Source organism: Mobula birostris, chromosome 5 (genome assembly GCF_030028105.1).
Source record: "Mobula birostris isolate sMobBir1 chromosome 5, sMobBir1.hap1, whole genome shotgun sequence".
NCBI lineage: Eukaryota > Metazoa > Chordata > Chondrichthyes > Myliobatiformes > Myliobatidae > Mobula > Mobula birostris.
Window position 1 is genome coordinate 25,893,119 of NC_092374.1, and position 21,018 is coordinate 25,914,136.

Below are 21,018 nucleotides of genomic sequence, written 5' to 3' on the forward strand. Positions count from 1 at the left end.
CTTTGATGCCCTGGCTACTCAGATACCTATCAATCTCTGCCTTAAATACACCTAATGACTTGGCCTCCACTGCTGCCTGTGGCAACAAATTCCATAGATTCACCACCCTCTGACTAAATTTTTGACTCAATTCTAATTTGCATTAATTATTTGGATTTCAAAATCAGAAGTATAATGTCAAAATTTGCAGGCAGCTCCAAATTGATAAATGTGGTTCATAGAAACTGTGAAGACTTCTAAAAATCTTTCATAAAGGACAATCAGAATCAAGTTTAATATCACTGGCATATGGTGTGAAATTTGCAAGCTTTGCTGCAGCAGTACAGTGAAATAAACGATAAATAAATATAGAGGAAAAAAACTGAGTTACTTCAAGTATATATATGTCTATTAAATAGCTAAGTTAAATTAGTAGTGATGGAGTGTTCAATGTCTGTTTAGAAATCAGATAGCAGAGGGGAAGAAGCTGTTCCTGAATTGCTGAGTGTGTGCCTTTAGACTTCTGTACCTCCTTCCTGTTGGTAACAATGAGAAGAGGGCATGTCCTGGGTGGTGGGGGTCCTTCATGATGAATGCCACCTTCCTAAAGCACTGCTCCTTGAAGATGTCTTGGATACCATGGAGGCTGGTGCTCAGGTTACAGGTGACTAATTTTACAAGATTCTGCAACTTACTTCAATCTTGTGCAGTAGCTCCCACCCCCCCACCCCCCCATACCAGGCAGTGATGCATTTGTAGAAGTTTTCGAGTATTTTATTTGACAAACCAAATCTCCTCAAACTCCAAATGAAATATAGCCACTGTCTTGCCTTCTTTATAGCTGCATCAATATGTGGCGTCCAAGTTAGGTCCTCAGAGCTGTTGACATCCAGGAACTTGAAATTGCTGCCTGTCTCCACTTTTGCACTTCAAAGTTCTCCAATCAACTTAAATATAAATGATTTCAAGGTGATACATTATGTTAGAAAGAATAAAAAGCACATATTCATAGTCATTAATCCCCAGGCAGGATCACTAAAGACTAAAATAATCTGTGTCATTATCTTCCATGAATTATGTACCCGTAACCCATGAGTCCGTCTTTCCTCAGTTCTATTCAGACCCTTATTTTCCAATGCCTTCAAATTAATTCCTGATCAGTAACACTAAATGTGCTATTTAGGTCTATCAGTGCAATGTACTTGCCTATGAAGTTCATTCCACTGAAGTCAATTAATAGAAAATTTATATAACAACACAACACGGATCAGAGATTACAGCTGTGGAGGCCAAGTCATTGGGTATATTTAAAGCGGAGGTTGATACGTTCCTGATTAGCAAGGGTGTCAAGGGTTATGAGAAAAAGGCCAGAGAAATGGGGTTGAGAAGGAAAATAAATCAGCCTTGACTGAATGGCATAGAAGATTTGATGGGCTGAATGGCTTAATTCTGCTTGCCTAAGGTAGAAGGAGATGAGTTATTAACTTCAAACTCTCTGCATAATCACTCAAAGAGTTGATCTGCATGTGCATGTAACGAGAGCTGCATAACTCATCTCCTTCTACCTCAAGCCACAAACTTATCAATCACCCCTGCTGTGTACACTTTCTGGATGTCCAAGATCCGTATACTCCACGACCGCTGGACTAAGTGCGTAAATGTAGGAGGGGACTATGTTGAAAAATAAATGTGCTAGTCTTTCTAATACATGACTAAAAATGACTCCTTATACCATAGGCCACGAAATTATCAATCACCCCTCATATCTGTCATACAGAAAAATCTGTTGACTATTTCCGTGCTTCAAATGCCCTTGAACAGCAAATCTTACAAAACGTAGTGGATACAGCACAGTTCATCATAGTTAAAGCCCTCCCCACTCTTAAGCACTTCTACACTTTGTGATGTCACAGGAAAGCAACATCCATCATCAAGGACCTCCACCATCCAGGCCATGCTCTCTTCTCACTGGTGCCATCAGTGAGAATGTACAGGAGCCTCTGGACTCACACCACCAGGCTCAGGAACAGCTATTAGCCCTCATCCATCAGGCTCTTGAATCAAATGGGATAACTTCACTCAACTTCACTTGCCCCATCATTCAACTGTTCTCACAACCTGTGGACTCACTTTCAAGGACCCTTCATCACATGTTTTTGATATGTATTTCTTATTTATTTATTATTCTTTTCTCTTTTTATATTTGCATGGTTTGTTGTCTTTTGCACACTGATTGCCCACCCTGTTGCTGTGGTCTTTGACTAATTCTGTTATGGTCATTGGGTTTATAGAGTATGAAGAAAATGAATTTCAAATTTGTACCTGGTGACACGTATGTATTTTGATAATAAATTTACTTTGAACTTTGAAATAACCCAGCAATGAACAAATAAATATATGCACTTCATTTATATATTGACTCCATGTGATAAAACATATTTGCATTGGTGCATCTCGTGTACTAAACCATTTAAAATATAATTTAACAAAATCCTTATATTTTAAACAACTAACTAATTTATCATCTCTAACGTCATCTTTTTGATTTCATACTAGAATAGCTTTGCGGTTCAATGTATTTTCTGCACATAGTTTGGGAAAATATAGAAAATTCAAGCCGAGGAATGGCATTGTACCTTCTTTGCATTCTGATGCAACAGTCAGCCAGTAGGAACTCTGGTTTTTACTCATCCTCCCTTTATCACTGCCCCACATCACCCTATTGCAGTCAAGGCCAATCTTCTTACAAGCGTAGGTTTATCCAAAATGCCATGTCCCTAGCTTCCAACAATTTCTGTTCACCTCCCAGTATTTGCTAACCTACAATGGGTTGCTGCTGAGAAAAACTTAATTTTAAAATTCTTACCCTTGCCTACAAATCCCTCACCACTGCCTATCTAATTTTCTCCAACATCACTAGCAATATCTTTGTTTCTCTGATTATGCTGATCATTCCTGAATTTGAACCCTCCATCCTTGGTGGCTGTGTCTTCAGCTGCCATAGCTCAGGGCTCCGGAATATCTCTTGAAACCTTGTCACCTCTCTATCCTCTTTTAAAGTGCTCCCTGAGAGTTATCCCTTTGCCCAAGCTTTGGTCAACTGCCATTTGTAAAACATTGTTCGATAATGCTCCTGCAAAGCCCATTGGGATTTTTTGTACGTTATAAATATATGCTGTGAAATTTACTCACACTGGTCCAGGCATGTTTTTCTCAGCTGTTGTCTTGAAATTATTATTTGAAACTGTTTTAACTGAAATTATCATTGTGAATGTAATTCTCATTTGCTGCACCATGGCACTTATTTCCCAATACCTGCTGCCAACAGCCCTGTGCTCAAACAAAACTATATGATGAAGATAATGAGATCCCTGATGCAGAAAACAGATTGTTTTTATAAAGGATTAAAATGCTCAGCTCCTAATCTCAACTGCCTGTGAAGTTCACAGAAGTCCCAAGGCAGCATTCTTAAAATAAGCCTATTCTTCAAAGAGGGGAAAAAAAATTGAATCCGAGACATCAGCGGAGTAAATGTGAGGTTGCCTGGTATTTGCTTGGATACGAAATCTTTTAGCAATGGAGCTGACATTCAGGTTCAACCTGAGATAGCCAAGTTGCCCTTCTAATCCAGACCACTGTTCTCTCACGAGTTGTCATCCATTTTCCTGCCTAAAAAAATGTCTCAGTGGGGAGAGGAACAGACTGTCCAGCTAAAAGGTGATTTAGTTCACCAATTTTAAACTTCTTTCAAGATGAATTTTCTCTCCGATTCCAAAACTACACCTGGTAGATTACTTTTGACATTATCAACCTATCAGTATTTCAACCAGACAGCGTTGCTGGTGGAAATCAAGAAAAATGGGCTGTGATTTTAAAATTAGAAACAGACCAATTTGATATGAAATCTGGAAGTATTTTTTTCAAAGAAAAAATAGTGGTAACCTGGAACTTTGTCTGTTCTAAAAGCTTGTGATTGCCGTGTCAATAGATATATTTAATATTATGTATGTCACATCTTATTACGGGATGGTGAGGAAGGAAATAGGGCAAAGACAGGTAAATGCAGCTGAAGTTCAGTTCAATCATGATGTAATTGAATGACAAAATGTCTCATTCTTGTTTCTAATATGTCTCCTTTAAATGTAATTTTCATTCATTTAATTTTCTATTCCAACGGGCCAGATATCTAAATTTATCCAACAGTAATCATTCAACATTTCATGAGCTCACTACTGCTTGTCTTAACATCACATTCGGCCCCAAATAGTCTAGTCAGTTAGAATATATTTGTATGCTTTTCCTCACCCTTTTTCATCTGACATAGCAGAATAGCCCTCTACTTCTTGAGGTTTTGAATACAATTTCCATACCTCTCTCTCATCAAACTTTGTTTTAATTGCAGACGGTCTCTATTAGACATCCCTTTTTCTTAAGCAGCAAATGCCAGCCTGCTCAGCTTGCCCTCAAAACTTCATCCCTGTGAATCTATTTTGCACCTTCTTCCTTAGCATTTTGTTCTTTGTGCAGTATGGAAATTAAGTGTACAGTACACAAAGTGTGGTCCAAACAAGTTTCAAAGTGCTTCATTACATTTCTATTTTTTTCTTCTTTAAATGAAACCCAGTTCTTTTGTTCTATCTTTTTTTTTAATGACTGTTTTGATTTGATGCAAATGCTGCATTTCAATGTGTGTTTTGATGTCCCTGTGACAAATAAAACCTAATATAATCTTTAATCTTTTCTGCTCTTGTTCAGTAAGTTAATTATCACCAAGAAGATCTTCAGTCAATATTTTTGTTCAATTCTATTCACAACTCAGTAAATGAAGTCTCCATGCCTGCCTGCAGCAGCACCCTAGGCAACGTAAAGTCTTGAGCTGGTAAAGTGACAAGTAATTGTCCTTGCCACAAAAGTGCCAGAAATACTGGGCAGGATGGTGGCACTGCAAGTAGAGCTGCTACCTCATAGCTCCAGTGACCAGGGCACAACCATAATCTGTGCATCCTGTGTGGAATTTGTCCATTTCCCGAGTAAATACGTGCCTTGGTTTCCCCCTGCACCCAGTGTTGTGAGAATTAGTGGGTTCAATGGCCACTGTAAATTGCTCCTACTATGTAGGTGAGTGATATGATATGGATTGATCTAATGGGAATGTCCTGATCGGTCAGGGCATCAAGGGATATGGCGAGACGGCAGATGTATGGGGTTGAGTGGGATCTGGGTCAGCCACGATGGGATGAATGGCCTAATTCTTCTTCTATGTCTTATAGCTTTATGGTCTTATGAAGAGAATATTATTCCCAAGTACAGTAAATGGGAGAAATGTAAATGGTTGCCTGATGGTTAGCAAGAAGTCAGTGAACCCCAGGGCCAATATCTATTTTGCATGACTGCCTAGCTCGCTATGAAAATGATCATGTCCAACAAATGAGTCTTTGTGGCAAGGAGGTTCTAAGTTCCACCAACTTCACTTGACCTTCCTCCAAAACATAGATTTTATGTTGCAAAGTACTGCACCAATCTGGCAAGGACATCAGACGGCCTTCAATCAGCATTTTCCAGATAATGGGATCATGTAAGGTTAAGTGGGAATCTACTTGCGGATCAGTAGCAAAAGTAGCAAAACAAACCTAGCCACTGACCCCCCCCCCCCCAATTTCTTCTTGGTGTTCATATGAATAGAAAGAGCAAGAATGAAAGCGTGCCTGAAACTGAATTTAAAATATTGAAGATATGCAGAATGCCAATTAGATTTATAAAAAGACTGCCTTCATATCTCTTGAATACATTACTAAATGTCAGAGAAATAAACTTTTTTTTATAAAATATATCTTGAACATTTGTTTATTTCCACATTTGTTATTTCTTTTTTTTTTCTTATCATTTTCATGTGTCTGTCCCCTCACATTTGCCCATATTGTTGCTTCAGCAATATGACATTCTCTGTTTTATGTCTGGGAAATAAAATTCTTCAAAATTGGCAGAAAATAAAGTTATAAGCAGCATATTAAACGTCATTTCTTTGCCCTGCAAGGACAGATAGTACAAGGTAGATTTGAAAAGGAGCTTTGAAACTTGAAAATGTTTACATTTTTAGACAATTGATGGGGATGCACCAATAATTGTTATTCACTTGGAATTATGCTTAGCACAAGTAGAAAGTAAGACAAGAACAGAGACTGTATCTACAAGGGAACTGTGTAAGAATTTTGAAGAGAATATTAAAGGTTATTGGAGGAACAGCAGCGAACTGGGGCAAGGTCAATAAAAGTTGCACAGATTTCCTTCTTGGTGTAACTTTTTTGATATGAGTTTGCAAAAAGAAAAAAAAATGGAAGTTAAGCAGTCAATAAATTTCTTGAATTATTTGGTTAAACAACATTAATTATTTAAAACTGAGTACCCAGAATGGAAAACTTAACAATTTAAGGTTAGTAGTCAATTTTAATTTTTAATGTCCCAACAGACAGCTCAGGTTGATGAACTGATCCCTTGGAGCTATGAAGAAAATGAACTAGTTGAACATCAAAACGAACAGGACTGAACAGCGTGGAAGACCATTAAGAACCTTTTCTAGTCAGGTAAGCTGATCGGTATATTGTATCATCTAGAAAAGTGCCGAATATGGCATCTTGCCAGATGCAAGGAATGAAAGAACCATCTGTGACTTTATCTGAAAATCATTGATTGTTGATGCTATAAACAGAAACTAAAAAATTTACAGATGCTGGAATCTTGAAATAAAAGGGTAGGGGTTGTTGGAAACACTCAGCCACTCAGTGAACATCTGTTGAAAGAATGAAGCTGATGTGGAAACTTAGTTAACAACCATCCTGCAGCAGTTGACGTTTTTGGATGCATAACATCTTATCTTACAGACGCTACCCAGACATTGGTTTTCGTGAGCTTTTTGGCTTTCTCTTTATTTATGACCGCCCCTTCTTCAGAACCAATTTCATATTTTCTTTTAATCTGTGCTCATTTTTTCTGTTTCCAATCCTGATCAAGAGTTGCAAGTGTCATAGAACCTTAGCACTCTTCAGACTCCGAGGATCCTTTAGGCCAGTTGCTTCTGTGATTGCCCTTTGAAAGAGGAGTTGTATTTAGTGTGTCAGCTGTATGATTCATCCATTATTTGTAAGTTCACCATCCTCAAGTATCTTATCAACTTTCTTTTAATGTTCTTAATAGCATACAATTTGGCTTTCTCTTCAATAAACATCAACTGAAATGCTTCTGTCCATTCCTCCATTTCTGTATCATCCTAACATCCACAAATGTTTTCATCACTATCCACTGTACACATCCTCCAAAATAGTGGTGCTTCCTCCTTGTACCTCAGATAAAGTTGGAAAGGTTTGGGATTCTCAACTTGATACTTGGAGAACCACATGTTTTCTTTTTTTAATGTAAAATTCGTGTAAATTAGAATATTATATGTTTTATTTCTACTCTCCATTGCTGTCCTGTCCTTTGGGTGGCAAGAATCAAGGTAGGGAAGTAGAATTGAGTTAGATGTCAACCATCATCTGATTAAACGGAGAATCAGCCCCCAACGGCTGAAGACTACTGCTTGTATTGTCCTGGCAAATTAACCATGCATTAGACTTTGAAGAAAAGCCAGCCTCAATACATAATTACTTCCTAACAGAGAGGAGGAGCAGAAACTTACTCTAACAAGTTACAGCCACACCCAAAAGTTGAAGTCCAGGTCTTACTTCCTCAGAAAAGATTATTTAGGGTGCCCTTAAGGGGCTGGAGAGAAATCAACTATTTCCTCCACCATGCCGATCCAGAACAAGGGACTGGAGTCCCTTAGAATTTAAAGGGAATCAATTAAAAGCAATTAGAAAGGGAAAAAAAATTTACTCCAAAGTTCAACAGGGATTTGAAATTATGTATTTAGCTCATGATCGAGTGTAAATTCATTTGACATACAGTATTGTGCAAAAGTTTTAGGCACACCTATATAGCTAGAGTGCCTCAAAGTTTTGCATGGTACTGTATTTGTCAATGTGGAGTGGAGAGCAAGTTTGTAAATCTGGCGGGAGCAAAGGATGTTGGGAATGGTGATGGTGGAGTGCTGTGGGAGGAGTGTGGGACAGGTGACAGAGAAAGAGTACTAGGGACGGAGGGGGGTGGTGAATGGTGATGGTTGAGTGCTGTGGGAGGAGTGTGGGACAGGTGACAGAGAAAGAGTACTAGGGACGGAGGGGGCTGGTGAATGGTGATGGTGGAGTGCTGTGGGAGGAGTGTGAGACCGGTGGCAGAGAAGGAGTGCCAGGGAATGAGGGGTGGGGTGGTGAGGGTGGTGGGTGGTGCAGGTGCAGACACACCCAGCCCTCAGATTATCAGGCAAGGTTATTTGATTCCAAACAAATGGTTTATTGATCATTACAGAATGTCTCTCAGGTGCTTCTAGCTCCCTCTTCTCTCCCTTCCCCTTTTCCCAACCATGATTCCCCACTTCCTGCTCCCTTCTCACTCTCTCCCTACCCCCTTCCCACTCACTCGCTGTCCCCTTCACACTCTTAGTGCAAAATCGAGACCCATTATCAGAATCAGGGTACTATCACTCATATATGTCATGAAATTTGATTTTTTTTTTGGCAGCAGTATAGTGCAATAACAAAAATTACGACAGTACTGTGTAAAAGTCTCAGGCACCCTCGAAATACATCTGCACAGTACTGTACAGTATTTAAAAACTGAAGTAATTATGAGACAGAAATAATATATGGGAACAAAGATGAGAAAAAATATCTTTGCCTTTGATGATAAAAATTGAGGGGATGGAGTACTGGGATTGATCCCCTGTAATCTTTCCTTTTCCAATGATCACTCAGTTTTGTTTTATTTAGCTTTTTGTGGAGTCCTGAGAGATAATTGAAAGAAAACTACTTTTGGATTACTTCACTCCAGGAAATAACTGCAATGTTATGGTGTTCAAGGGGTGGTTGGAAAAACATTAACTGAGGAAAATATTGTAGGAGTTGAGGATTGAGCAGGCAAATGAGATCAGAGAGCTGGGACAGAAACCAGTCTGACACACTAAGTGGCCTCCTCCTGTGCACTCTGCGAATCTCAGATAGCTCATTGTTGCCCCTTCCAATTCAAATGTTATTTTGTTCCTGGAGGAGATGTAGTGCACGTTGTCATTTTTAATGTAATATTTTTTTCTGAACTTTGACAATGTGGAAGAACAAGCAATGGTGTGGACTCTTACTTCAGTCATGAAGATCTGTGATATATATGTATATATATTTGCGTTATGTTCTAAGTTAGAAACTGGCAATGCACAATCAATTACCAAAGTTTATTAACATGTTCAGCAGGATAGAATGTTTTATTAATTTACAGATTTCTCCTTTGTCTTGAGCAGATGGTAACAGAGGCAAGCTTTTCCTTCTGTGTCAGAAACCACCCCTTTACAGTGGTATTGAACAGGAAATTAAGTATTATTCAGTATGACAACTAGGGAGAAGCCCAACTTTGCAGTAAAGAGTTAAAGTGTAGACATACGTATATCAGCTAATTGCCTTGCCTTAGAGCCAGCCAGTAAGTTCTATAAATGGAGAGGTGTGAATAGGAAAGACGTTTTTGATCTGCTTATTGATACCTCGTCCTGTAAAGGGCTGCCCGTACTGTTGTAATTAAAAGCCAGCGCTGCAATTTATTTTGCCATTTCAATTTATTAGCTTGGTAATAGACATGCTTTGGCTCAGTCATGGTATTGGATTAATCTGTGCTTTGTTTAGATTATTGTTAACTGTGGAAAGGTTCTAGAGCAACTTAGACCATAAGATTATAAGATATAGGAGCAGAATTAGGTCAGTCAGCTCATCAAGTTTGCTCTGCCCTTCCATCCAGGCTGATTTATTATCCATCTCAACGTTATTCTCCTGCCTTCTCCTCATAATCTTTGACACCCTGAATAACCACAAACCTATCAACCACTGCTGTAAATAAACTCAAAGACTTGGCCTCCATAGTCGTTCATGGCAATGAGTTCCACTGATTCATCACCCTCTCGCTAAGGAAGTTCCTTATCATTTCTGTCCAAAATGGACGTCCTCTATTCTGAGGCTGTGCCCTCTGATCCTAGACTCACCCACTATAGGAATCATCTTTTCCATTTCCACTCTATCTAGGCCTTTTAGTATTCAATAGGTTACAATGAAACCCCCCACCCCCCATTCTTCTAAACCCCAGTAAGTACAGGCCTGGAGCCATCAAACACTCCTCATACCCTTTTATTCCCAGAATCATTCTCATGAAATTCCTCTGGACCCTCTCCAATGCCAGCACGATTTTTCTTAGATAATGGGCCCAAAATTGCTCACAATATTCCAGGTGTGGTCTAACCAATGCCTTATAAAGCCTTAGCATCATATTCTTGGTCTTATATTCTAGTTCTCTCAAAATTAATGTTAACTTTGTATTTGCTTTCCTTACCACCGAGTCAACCTGCAGGTTAACTTTTTTGGCAATCTTGCACAAGGACTCCCAGATTCTATTGCACCTCTGATTTTTGAATTTTCTCCCTGCTTTGAAAATAGTCTGTGCCTTTATTCCTTCAACAGAAGTGTATGAACATACAGTTTCCTACAGTATGTTCCATCTGCCACTTCCTTGCCCTTTCTCCTAATCTGTCAAAGTCCTTCTTCAGCCTCCCTGTTTCCTCAATATTTCCTGCCCCTTCACTTATTTTTGTATTAACTACAAACTTGGCCACAAAGCCATCAATTCTGACATCTAAATTATTGACATATAACGTGAAAAGAAGCTGTCCCAATTCAGACCCCTGCGGAACACCATTTGTCACCAGCGGCTAACCAGAATATGTCCTCTTTATTCCTGTCAATCTTTGCCTCCTGTCAATCAGCCAGTCTTCTATCCATGTTAGCACCTTTCCAGTAATTCCATGGGCTCTTATCCTGTTAAGCAGCCTCATGTGTAGCACTTTGTCAAAGGTCTTCTGAAAACCCAAGTAAACAACATCCACTGGCTTTCTTTTGTCTATCCTGCCTGTTATTTCCTCAAATAATTCCTTTGTTTTTGGCATGTGCATCTGTGTGTGTGCGTCCGTGCGTGTGCGATGTTGGCGGGACGATGTCTTTTTCATGCCTTTACAAGGCGCGGAGCGAGAGAGAGAGAGAGAGAGACTGTGTGGCGCACCACTCCTCACACAGACATTTCGCAGTATCTTTCCCTTTATTTTACGAGGTCGAGTTGCGATCTCGACACTCAACACGGCACGGATGGAAAGCGTACTCAAGAGCGGACCCAACTGGGTTTGAACCCAGGAACCTCCGTTCCAGAGTCCAGCGCTGATGTCATTGTGCCACCAGTCGGCCCTCCTCAAATAATTCCAACGGATTTGTCAGGCACGATTTCCCTTTAAGGAAGACATGTTGGCTTTGGCCCACTTTATCATACACCTCCAAGTACCCCAAAACCTTGTCCTTAATACTGGACTCCAACATCTTCCCAACCATTGAAATCAGGCTAATTGGCCTATAATTTTCTTTCTTCTGCTTCCCTCCCTTCTTAAAGAGGGAAGTGACATTTGCAATTTTCCAGTCCTCCAGAATCATTCCAGAATCTAGTGATTCTTGAAAAATCATTTCCAATGCCTCAACAATCTCTTCAGCTACATTTTTCAGAACCCTGTGGTGTAGCCCATATGGTCCAGGTGACCTATCTACATCTAGACTTTTCAGCTTCTCAAGCACCATCTCCATAGTAAAAGCAACTACACTCACTTCCTCCCCATGACTCTCTCGAATTTCTGGCATTCCGCTGGTGTCTTCTACAGTGAAGACTTATGTAAAATATTTATTAAGTTTGTCCACTATTTCTTTGTCCCTCGTTACTACCTCTCCAGCATCATTTTTCAGCAGTCCAATATTCACTCTCACCTCTCTTTAACTCTTTATACTGTATATCTGAAAAAAAAACTTTTCATATCCTCTTTGATATTATTGGTTGGCTTGCCTTCATATTTTATCTTTTCTCTCCTTATAGTTTTTAGTTGCTTTCTGATGGTTTTTAAAAGCTTCCCAATCCTCTAACTTCACACTAATCTTTGCTATATTATATGCCATCTCTTTTGCTATCATTCTGTCTTTGATTTCCCTTGTCAGCCACGGTTGCTCATCCTCCCTTTAGGATACTCCTTTTCCTCTTAAATATATGTATCACGCGTCTTCTGAATTCCTGCCTGAAACTCCAGTCATTGTTGTTCTGCCCGTCCTTCCTCACATTTTCACTACACACTGCATCTTCAACTGACCCATCCTCAGCACTATCACTCTGGTTCCCAACCCCTTGCCAACTTAGTTTAACCCCTCCCCAGTAGCTCTAGCAAACCTGTCTGCAAGGATATTGGTCCTCCTCGGGTTCAGGTGTAACCTGTCCCTTTTTAATAGGTCATGCCTTCCCCAGAAGTGATCCCAATGATCTAGGAATCTGATACCCTGCCACCTGCACTGCTTCCTCAGCCATTCATTCATCTTTACTATCATCCTATTCCTGTCCTAACCAGCAGGTGGTATGGGAGTAATCCAGAGATTACTACCTTGGAGGTCCTGCTCTTCAGTCTCTTCTCCAACTCCCTGTACTTTCTTCACAGAACCTCTTCCCCCTTTCTACCTATGTTGATGTGCACCACAACCTCTGACTGCTCAATTTCCCTTTTGAAAGTCTTCTGCAGGCACTAAGACGGATTGGTTTGAGAGAAGGGGCCGGGAGTGGTGGGTAGGATGAGAGTGAATGAGGGAAAAATTCAGTTCAAAGGAGGTGAGGTGAGAGGAGAGAGTGATAAGAGAGAGATGTAAAGAGAGAGCAGAGGGGTTGAAGAGAGGGGAAGGGGGATAAAGTTGAAGGAGAGCGATGAGAGGAGAGGATATGAGGGGAAAGGGTGTGATGAGGCAGAGTGTGTCAAGAGTGAGGAATGTAAGATGATGGTGTGAACGGAGGGAGAGGTAAGGGGGTGGGTGTGAGAGGAGGTGATGTGAAGGGGAAGCTGAAAAGGTGGGGCAGAATGAAGGACCTTAGATGGGGAGGGGAATGAGGTGGTGGTGTGTGACGGAGAGAGAGCTGAAACAGAGGGGTTAGATGAAAGGTTAAAGCTAAGAGGGAGGGAATGTGTAGAATTGAGAAGAGGCTATACAGTTACTGAGCTAAAATGCAGGAACTGAGTAAAGGTGGAGAGCGCAAGAATGGTATGGATGGGAGTAGGAGGGTATGAATGAAAGGAGAAGAATCTAACAGGGAGGGCCTTTGAAGGGTGGGGTCTGTGCAGAGGGTTATGCTCTGTGAGGTTTTAGGAGGCTTCACTACCCTGTGTTATTGGTGAGACCAGGAATAGATTTCAAGTGGGTGTCCATTTTCATATGACCCGTAAAGACTTTCCGAAGCATGTTACAGCAACCCCTGGCTTAGAAGGATATGGAAGTGGGCCAAATGCACGCAAACTGGGCCTTGTTTGGTCGCTACCATGGTTGGCTTGGGTGAGTGGGGCAAATGGCCTGTTTCCATGCTGTAGAACTCTTCGACTCTATTTATATCAATATTGTTATTGTCTGACATCAAACGTTCACTCAGTGGCCACTTTATTACGTACACCTTTACACTTGCATATTGATGCAGATTTCTAATCAGCCAATCATGTGACAGATACTCAATGCATAAAAGCATGCAGGCATGGCCAAGACGTTCAGTTGTCGTTCAGACCAAACATCAGCATGGGGAAGAAACGTGACTGAAGTGACTTTGACTGTGGAATGTTTGTTGGTGCTATACAGGGTGGTTTCAATATCTCAGAATCTGCTGAGCTCCCGCGGTTCTCAAGCACAACATCCAGAAAGCAGCGGTTCTGTGGGTGAAAATGCTGACAGGAAGGTGACAGTCACTCAAGTAACCACGCATTACAACAGCAGTGTGCAAAGATAATCTCTGAACACCCAACATGGCGAACCTTGAAGTGGATGGGCTACAGCAGTAGAAGACCACAAACATACACTGAAAGGCCTCTTTATTAGGTACTGAATATATATAACAAAGAGGTCACAGAGTGCGTCTTCATTATGAATCAACACCAATTATCTCTTGTGTCATTTACTTAGTGCTGGTCTAGCCAGAGTCCACACATTTTGTCACTGGTATCTGAAATCTGTATATCTAGAAATCAACAGTAAAAAATTACCAGCAATTAGGCAGTGATTACTTCTTTTAAGTGATATGTGTGCTTTAATAATTAAATGATAATCTGATGTAAAAAAAAGCAGCGGAGAATTCAGGTTCGGGAGCATTACTTTTTACTTGTAAGATTAGATGAGACGTGAAACTTGACCAGTGATTACTAAGAAGTCTTTTGTTCATTGTGAGAGACAAGAGAGGGTGTTATGCCAGGCAGTAACACTTATCAACTATTCATCATTGATCATATTTGGTAATAACATATCCCTTATTAACGGTTGTTAAAACGTGTCACTGGCCTCAGCAATAGCTCTATTGTCCAGGGTTTTATTCATACTGGGTTAGGACTTGAAGGCTCCCCACACCACCAGTCACCCACAACTTCATCTTCCCTTTCCAACATGTCTGATTTATTTATTTAGATGCCATTCAGTCATTTCAGTCAAATGTCAAAGTAAACTTATGATGAAACTACATATATGTCACCACACACTCCCCTGAAATCCATTTCCTTACAGGCATTCACATCAGAACAAAGAAATGCAATCAAATCAATGAAAGAAATTACACACAAATACTGTCAACCAATGTGCAAAAGAAGAAAAATTGTGCAAATACAAATAAATAAATAATACTGAGAACCTGTGTTGTAGATTATTTGAAAGTGAGTCCATAGGTCCTCTCTACAGACAACCAGTTGCGCCTTTGTCTCATAACTGCCTGTGAGCATTTTGAGTCTTGGGCTTTTAGAAAGAACGCCAAACCATATCCCTTTATCTGCTCTTGCTCTGCTGGTAGCTGCAGCCGATCGGAGTGCCTGTACCATCACCCGCAGATGGGATGCCAGACCAACTTTGTGGGCCCATTAATTCAGATTCAACTGTGTGTTGGCTCTTAGAGTTGTAAGGTGAGAAAAAACCTGTCCTTGCATTGCTAGTAAGAACAGGTTTTTGAGTTCCGGGGAAACTGGAATGTCCTGTTGTCAGCATGTACTCTGATTTGAATAAAACAGTGTGTTGGTAATCTTAATCTAAAGTATTTTGTGTATTAAATGGCAGCGTGAGTCCTGGTGGAGGTATGTACTCTCACAACATTTAAAATTTATCTGAATGGACACTCGAATCACCAAGCCATTGATGTGGATAGTATAGATAAGGTACCTTACAGTTGGCAAAGACGAAGTGAACTAAAGGGCCTACTTCTGTGCAGTATGACTATCAAAGTTAAAACTGAGTAGATCTGTAACAGGATGGCAATCTGCTCCACTTACTTCCTTTCCAATGGGACTTGTGGGTATGGGATATGAAGGTAAAACTCGCTCCCAATGATCCTTGGATCTTCTCAAAACAGAGAAGGGCGAATATAATCTAACATTCCTCATTGCTGATCACTCCCACCCACGAGTATGTGTCTGGAGACTGGGTAGGCCTTCATTATGACTTGGCTCCGATGTCCTAACAAAGCTATTATTCACCTCCTAGACTCCAGTATCAAAAGTACGGTAGCGTAGTGGTTAATACAATGTTTTACAGTACAGGTGACCCGGGTTCAATTCCTACTGCTGGTGGCTGTAATGGGTTTGTACATTCCCCTCATGACCACGTGGGTTTCCTCCAGGTGCTCTGATTTCCTCCCACAGTCCAAAAGACATACCAGTTGGCAGGTTAATTTTTAAGAAACGTGGAAAATCTACAGCACAATACAGGACTTTTGGACCACAATGCTGTGCCGAACATGTACTTACTTTAGCAATTACCTAGATTACCCATGGCCCTCCATTTTTCTGAGCTCCGTGTACCTATCCAGGAGTCTCTGAAAATACCCTATTTTATCTGCATCCACCACTGTCGCCGGCAGCCCATTCCACACACTCACCACTCTCTGCGTAAAAAAACTTACCCCTGACATCTCCTCTGTACCTACTTCCAAGAACCTTAAAATTGTGCCCTCTCGTGTTAACCATTTCAGCTCTGGGAAAAAAACCTCTGACTATCCACACGATCAATGCCTCTCATCATCTTGTACACTTCTATCAGGTCACCTCCATTGCTCCAAGGAGAAAAGGATAAGTTCACTCAACCTATTCTCGTAAGGCATGCTCCCCAATCCAGGCAATATCCTTGTAAATCTCCTCTGCACCCCTTCCTGTAGTTTCCACTTCCTTCCTGTACTGAGGTGACAAGAACTGAGCACAGTACTCCAAGTGGGGTATAACAAGGGTCCCATACAGCTGTAACATTACAGCTTGAACTCAATCCCATTGGTTGACAAGAAGGGTCAGAGCTGTCTCTATTTCCTGAGGAGACTAAGGTCCTTTAACATCTGCCGGACGATGCTGAGGATGTTCTATGAGTCTGTGGTGGCCAGTGCTATCGTGTTTGCTGTTGTGTGCTGGGGCAGCAGGCTGAGGGTAGCAGACACCAACAGAATCAACAAACTTATTCGTAAGGCCAGTGATGTTGTGGGGATGGAACTGGACTCTCTCACGGTGGTGTCTGAAAAGAAGATGCTGTCTAAGTTGCATGCCATCTTGGTCAATGTCTCCCATCCACTACATAATGTACTGGGTGGGCACAGGAGTACATTCAGCCAGAGACTCATTCCTCCAAGATGCAGCACAGAGCGTCATAGGAAGTCATTCCTGCCTGTGGCCATCAAACTTTACAACTCCTCCCTTGGAGGGTCAGACACCCTGAGCCGATAGGCTGGTCCTGGACTTATTTCATAATTTACTGGCATGATTTACATATTACTATTTAACTATTTATGGTTCTATTACTATTTATTATTTATGGTGCAACTGTAACGAAAACCAATTTCCCCCTGGGATCAATAAAGTATAACTATGACTATGACTATGATAAAAGCCAATGCACATATGCCTTCTTAACCACACAGTCAACCTGCTTTGAGTGTCCTATGGACTCGGACCCCAAGATCCCTCTGATCCTCCACACTGCCAAGAATCTTACCATTAATACTACATTCTGCCATCATATTTGACCTACCAAAATGAACCACCTCACACTTATCTGGGTTGAACTCCATCTGCCACTTCACAGCCCCTTTTTGCATCCATTCAATGTCCCGCTGTAACCTTTGACAGCCCTCCACACTATCCACAACACCCCAACCTTTGTGTCATCAGCAAATTTGCTAATCCATCCCTCCATTTCCTCATCAAGGTCATTTATAAAGATCACAAAGAGAAGGGGTCCCAGAACAGATCCCTGAGGCACACCACTGGTCACCATCCTCCATACAGAATATGACCCGTCTACAACCACTCTTTGACTTCTGTGGGCAAGCCAGTTCTGGATCCACAAAGCAAGGTCCCTTGGATCCCATGCCTCCTTACTTTCTCAATAAGCCTTGCATGGGGTACCTTATCAAATGCTTTGCTGAAATCCATATACACTACATCTACTGCTCTACATTCATCAATGTGTTGAGTCACATCCTCAAAAAATTCAATCAGGCTCGTAAGGCACGACCTGCCTTTGACAAAGCCATGCTGACTATTCCTAATCATATTATGCCTCTCCAAATGTTCATTAATCCTGCCCCTCAGGATCTTCACCATCAATTTACCAACCACTGAAGTAAGACTCACTGGTCTGTAATTTCCTAGGCAATCTCTACTCCCTTTCTTGAATTATGGAAGAACATCCACAACCCTCCAATCCTCTGGAACCTCTCCCGTCCCCATTGATTATGCAAAGATCATTGCCAGAGGCTCAGTAATCTCCTTTCTCGCCTCCCACAGTAGCCTGGAGTATGTCTCGTCCAGTCCCGGTGACTTATCCAACTTGATGCTTTCCAGAAGCTCCAGCACATACTCTTTCTTAATGTCTATATGCTCAAGCTTTTCTGTCCACTGTGAGTCATCCCTACAATCACCAAGGTCCTTTTCCGTAGTGAATACTGAAGCAAAGTATTCATTAAGTACACCACTATCTCCTCCAGTTCCATACACACTTTTCCACAGTCACACTTGTTTGGTCCTATTCTTTCATGTCTTATCCTCTTGCTCTTCACTTACTTGTAGAATGCCTTGGGGTTTTCTTTAATCCTGTCCGCCAAAGCCTTCTCATGTCCCCTTCTGCCTCTCCTAATTTTTTCTTAAGCTCCTTCCTGCTAGCCATATAATTTTCTAGATCTCTATCATTACCTAGTTTTTTGAACCTTTTGTAAGCTTTTCTTTTCTTCTTGACTAGACTTTCAACTGCCTTTGTACACCACGATTCCTGTACCCTACCATCCTTTCCCACGCAAATATCCCCTGAACATTTGCCACACTTCTGCAGTACATTTTCCTGAGAACACTTGTTCCTAATTTATGCTTCCAAGTTTTTGTCTGATAGCTTCATATTTCCCCTTACTCCAATTAAATGCTTTCCTAACTTGTCCATTCCTATCCCTCTCCAATGCTATGGTAAAGGAGATAGAATTGTACTCACTATCTGCAAAATGCTCTCCCACTGAGAGACCTGATACCTGACCAGGTTCATTTCCCAATACCAGATCAAGTACAGCCTCTCCTCTTTTAGGCTTGTCTATATATTGTGTCAGGAAATCGTCCTGAACACACCTAATAACTTCCACCCCATCTAAACCCCTTGATCTGGGGAGAGGCCAATCAATATTGGGGTAATTAAAATCTCCCATCATGACAACCCTGTTATTATTGCACCGATCCAGGATCTGTCTCCCTATCTGCTCCTTGATGTCCCTGTTACTATTGGGTGGCCTATAAAAAACACACAGTGGAGTTATTAACCCCTTCCTGTTTCTAACTTCCACCCACAAAGACTCAGTAGACAATCCCTCCATGACTTCCTCCTTTTCTGCAGCTGTGACATTATCTCTGATCAGCAGTATCACACCCCCAGTTCTTTTGCCTCCCTCCCTGTCCTTTCTGAACATCTAAAGCTTGGCACTTTAAGTAGCCATTCCTGACCCTGAGCCATCTAAGTCTCTGTAATGGCCACAACATCATAGCTCCAAATACTGATCCACGCTCTAAGCTCATCCGCTTTGTTCATGCTACTCCTTGCATTAAAATAGACACATCTCAAACCATCAGTTTGAGCGCATCCCTTCCCTATTACCTGCCTATCCTCCCTCTCACACTGTCTACAAGCTTTCTCAATTTGTGAACCAACCGCCCCTTCCTCTGTCTCTTCAGTTCGGTTCCCACGCCCCAGCAATTCTAGTTTAGGCTCTCCCCAACAGCCTTAGCAAACTTCCCTGCCAGGATATTGGTCCCCCTCAGATTCAAGTGCAACCCATCCTTTACGTACAGGTCACGCCTGCCCCAAAAGAGGTCCAAATGATTCAGAAATCTGAATCCCTGCCCCCTGCTCCAATCCCTCAGACATGCATTTATCCTGCACCTCACTCTATTCCTATACTCAATGTTGCGTGGCACAGGCAGTAATCCCGAGATTACTACTTTTGAGGTCCTGCTTCTCAACTTCCTTCCTAACCCCCTGTAGTCTGTTTTCAGGACCTCCTCCCTTTTCCTACCTATTTTGCTGGTACCAATATGTACCACAACCTCTGGCTGTTCACCTTCCCACTTCAGGATATTGTGAATGCGATCAGAAACATCCTGGACCCAGGAATTGGGAGGCAAATTACCATCCGTGTTTGTTTCCTGCTCCACAGACTTGTCTGTCTGACCCCCTATCTATAGAATCCCCTATCACTGCTGCCTTCTTCCTTTCCCTACCCTTCTCAGCCATGGGGCCAGACTCTATGCCAGAGATGCCGGCCACTGCTACTTCCTCCAGGTAGGTTGCTTTCCCCCCCCCTCCACCCCCAACAGTACCTAAACAGGAGTACTTATTGTTCAGGAGGACACCCACAGAGGTACGGTCTAGTATCTGACTCTTGCCTTTCCCTCTCCTGACCTCCAGATGAAGGTCATCGAGCTGCATCTCCAGTTCCGTAACCCGGTCCCTAAGGAGCTGCAGCTCAATGCAGCATGTGCACATGTGGCCATCCGGAAGGCTGGGAGTCTCCCGGACATCCCACATCTGACACCCAGTACAGAACACCGGCCTCGCAGACATACTTCCTATTCCTATCCTTCACAAGTAACTTACCTTGCCTCAACCCATTATCACCGAAGCCCCGATGAGCCAAAGACCTCCTACTCTGATTCCCTCTACCGAAAGCCCGCAATATAAAGATGTCTTCTTTTTAAATTCTTCCCACCGGTCTAACTGGCTGACGCCCACGCGCCTGCGCAGTTGTGCCTCGATCAAACTTTCATTGTAAATTTTCCTGTGATTAGGCTCAGATTAAACTGGTGGCTTGCTGAGCAGTGCAGCTCAAAAGGCCTGTTCTGTACCGTATCTCAACTTAAAAAGAAGCAAGATGCTGGTTATCTTTTCCACCCCACTGGATCATGCTGCAGCATGAGTCACATTTTCAGCAGAGAACTTGGATTGAAGTTGAAAGTTTGCAATGAGGAGCAAGTGCTAATCCCCATGTTGTAGGGAAACACTTAAAATATCTATGCTCTTGGGTGGTTCAGTCCTCAGCGCGACAGTTGAGTTTAAATGTCGGCAGAACAAGACTTTGTTTCCACTATCGTCGCTCCCCCAGGCATTCTCCAACAAGTCAGTACAATTCCTCAGAATGTTGATTGTGTCATTTGTGGGTTATAGTCTGAAATCCATCACAGTCAGATTCTGGAAAACAATATTTTCATGTCAACTTCAGATGGTTATGATTGAGCTACCTTAGGCCAGGTGAATTGAAGTGTGCAAAAATAGTATAAATTCAGGAATAACATTCCTGCACTAGATCTCTTTGAAACAGCAAAGC

General features: G+C 41.7%; 1 protein-coding gene across 9 annotated transcripts in view; it reads left to right on the forward strand.

Moving 5' to 3' along the window:
* The window catches only part of LOC140197572 (teneurin-3-like), a 2,811,066-nt gene that overhangs the window by 1,944,201 nt on the left and 845,847 nt on the right, over positions 1–21,018 (forward strand). For all 9 annotated transcript variants that reach the window (XM_072257693.1, XM_072257692.1, XM_072257694.1 and 6 more), the window contains one exon: positions 6,446–6,560. The gene's annotated coding sequence lies outside the window, so the exon portion shown is untranslated. The remainder of the gene's footprint in view (positions 1–6,445; positions 6,561–21,018) is intronic.